This window comes from Tiliqua scincoides, chromosome 4 (genome assembly GCF_035046505.1).
Source record: "Tiliqua scincoides isolate rTilSci1 chromosome 4, rTilSci1.hap2, whole genome shotgun sequence".
Taxonomy (NCBI): domain Eukaryota; kingdom Metazoa; phylum Chordata; class Lepidosauria; order Squamata; family Scincidae; genus Tiliqua; species Tiliqua scincoides.
Genome location: NC_089824.1, coordinates 168,249,093 through 168,252,709, shown reverse-complemented (window position 1 = coordinate 168,252,709; position 3,617 = coordinate 168,249,093).

Sequence of the window (3,617 nt, the reverse complement as noted above, 5' to 3'; positions counted from 1 at the left end):
CCAGGAGGCAGACACTAATTCATATGTGGCCTCTATCTGGGGCTGTGCAGAATAGAATGAAGCAGTTACTCCATGAGTTGTGGGCATGTCACTGTTGAAGAAAAACAGCCGAGACACAGCAAGCCTGTCTGGTGAACCACCAAAGCAAATTAAAGTTTATTTGCCCTTTCCCTGGGACAGTGTTGGAGCCAAAGCTCTCTTTCTGAGGATGGCTTAGGCCCTGATCCTAAGCTGGGGCAGCACTGGTGGCTGGTGCACTACCCCAGCAATCACTGTCATAAAAGAGCTATAAGGCACTCCTGTGCCGGTGGAAAGGATGCAGTGCCAGCGCTGAGGCCCATACCAGTTGGCACTGGACCTCACTACCGGGAAGATGTTGGTGGGGAGCAGTAAGTGTTACCACCAGCCAGCTGTGAGGCTTTTCGGGGCAGAAAGAAGGAGGAGGGAAGGCGAGGGAGGGGGGAACTGGGTGGGGGGAGGGTGGGCTGGGCCCAGGAGGGGGTGGAGACAGCGATAGAGGCTCCCACCAAATCCTATGCCCCTTCCTGAGCCACACAGCCCTACATGGGGCTCCTGTCCCTGCAAAATAGCTGGTGCAGTTTTGAGAAGACCCACTGGGGCTGCCTGGGCTTGACACAGTTGTTCCCTTACCCTGAGGAGACTCTGGCAGCTGCCCTGGCCGCACTGGATTAAGCAGCGGCCGTTTCAGCACCACTGTAGCACTGGGCACTGCTGGAGCTTAGGATTGGGGTGGGACATAATTTATTGACAGTGTATTTAAATACCAAGGTACCAAAGGCAGTTCCCAACATTAAGAGCAGAATCCTAAATGTCGATAGTACCAATACAGCACTCACAAAGCACATTCGCGATGACCGATGCGTAAGCAGCACTAGAAGGAAGGCCTGCGCTGGCCTACTGATGCAATATCCTGACCTGTGGCCACTGGCAGGGGTGAGTGCTGTGCCAGGTGTCGCAGGGGTGGGAGGACGGTGGAACAAAGGCAGGGAGAGCTGTTTCTGGGCCGGGTGGGTCAGGCCTCCGCCGTATCCTATCCTTCCTCCTGGGCTGGCAGCCCAACACAGGGCTTCTAAGACTTGTGTTAAACAGCTGGCGAGATCTGAGTAGCCACACTGGGCAGGCTGGGGCAGTGGCATCACTAGGGTTTGTGTCACCTGGTGCGGGAGACCAGTGCGTCACCCCCATGCAGCAATACTCCAGGTGGTGGGTGTGGTGATCTACCATCTCCTTGCCCCCACTGGTTTTTTGGCTGTACCTTTTGATAGAATAAAGATATTTCAACACAGTTTCTTTCATTGCTTTCTGCATGAAATTGCGCATTGATTGATGTATAACATGATGGTATTATTTTTACAAATGGTGATTTTAGTGATTGTGGTCACTACTGGTGTCACCTCCCCCCAGGGTGTCAACTTATTAACACCTTATTGGAGCAGCTCTCAAACTTTTAGCACTGGGACCCACTTTTTAGAATGCCAATCTTTTTAGAATGACAGGACCCATCATAAACCAAATTAAAATAAATAATTATAAATAATTAAATTAAAGTAAAACAAATAATTAAATAAGGGGAAGCCAGTCCTGTTCCACCAAGTGAATTTTCTCTGTAGCCTGCCTGCAGTAACACCCCCCTCCCCCCAAAAAAGAATCAGTAAGATTTTCACCCCCACCCAATACCCAGTTCAATTTAAGTTCTTATATTTCAAGCATATCACTATCAGGAGCCACCTGGCTTTACAAGTCTGAGAGCCCAATCCTACGCCTGTCTACTCAGAAGTAAGTCGCATTATAGTCAGTGGGGCTTACTCTGAGGAAAGTCTGGATAGGATTGCAGCCTAAAACAGAAAAAAATTCACCTTACCCTGTCAAGCCTGTTTCATTCTTTTAATTGGGGGGGGGGGCTGCCTTCTGGAGCATTTGTTGAGCACCAGTTGCATCAAATCAGGACCATTCTGGTGGCCTAACATTTCCTTTTGCCTGACCTGCCCAGGAGCCAAGGCACGTTTGCTTACTTGCAAGTAAACGCGACCATGTGGCTTAGTTTTGCTTTCCATAGGGCTCAATACATTCTCCAGCTTGGAAGGAGGGACCTCCTTCTCGGGTGGTTTTTGGAGACTGCATTCATTGGATCAGGACCACTCTGGTGTCGTTGGATTCCTCTCAGTGTGCCCTTTCCGACGGACTAAGGTACGTTCGCCTACTTGCGAGTAAACATGCAATACGGCTCAGTTGCACTTTCCATTGGGTTCCATGCATTTTTTGTTTTCTGGTTTTTTGCCAATAACTTTTGATAAGAAGGAGATATTTCACTCTGGTTTTTTGCATTGCATTCTGCTGGGAATTCCACATCCAACGGTATATAACATGATGGGTTTACTCCTAACCACTGCGATTTTAGCGCGTCACCCCCCTGTGCGCGTCACCTGGTGCGGCCCGCACCCCCTAGTGATGCCACTGGCTGGGGCTCAACACAGGGTATGGGAACAAATACTTCCTTATGCACAGGAGATCTCTAGGCTGCTCCTAACCTGTGCTGGATATGGTGTAGGCCACTTGGCTCTGCTGCACCAGCGCAGGTTAGGACTGGGCTGAAAAACCAACAAAAGTGATACAGAACATGAAAAGCAGAGTTGCCTGAAGCCATGATGGTCTTCTCAGGAGCTCTCTGGCCTTGACCTCTTCTTTCTTGCCTTCCCTCAGGGTGCACAGGTCTCTCAGTAGCCCCTCCCCATAAGTTGGGGAGAGGCTGTCCCGTGCCGTCCCTCAGGGAGGTTTATCATGGGGATATGCCTGACGCAAGACTTATTTAAAAAGGTCAAATAATCTGCAAAATGACCCCATTTCTCAGGCCTGAATGATGAAACAAATAAAATCACAGAACACATGAAGCCCAGATATGTAAGAGTGGGGGCAAGCAAGGAACATTTGTGACACAGTGCACGCCGGCCGTGAGCTAGCACGCAGAGCTCAGAATTGGGCTCTCAGTTTGGATCATCCCCCCGGCTATGTCCCATTGGTCAAGGAAAAATCTTGCACAAGCAAGGGCTATGCAGCTCCAATATGTGAGCTAAGTGAAAATGTTGCCGTGGATGACTTCATTGTAAATGGTAGCAACTTGCCCTAACGTCTGGTTTTTACACAAGCCCAGCAGTCAAAAAACCTTAGGTCAGTGATTTTCAATCTTTTTCATCGCATGGCGCACTGACAAGGCACTAAACTTGTCAAGGCACACCATCAGGTTTTTGACAATTGACATCATGCTGCCAGTGGGGAACTTACATCCCATATTCACTCTACTAATAAATGACCTTTCCCCAAATTTCTGTGGCACACCTGTGAACCACTCATGGCACACCAATGTGCCATGGCACAGTGGTTGAAAACGGCTGCCTTAGGTCATTTTCCTGGGCACACACAAGCACTAGTAAACATAAGCACTAAACTCATCTTTATTAAAGGCCCCTAATGCCACAGGCTGGCCCTGTTTCTCAGAGGCAGCAATTCATTGGACTCAGCGGGCCTTACTTTTAAATAAATGGACCTAGAATCAGACCGTGAATCTCTTAAGAGTAATCTAATATTTGCCTTGCGCATTG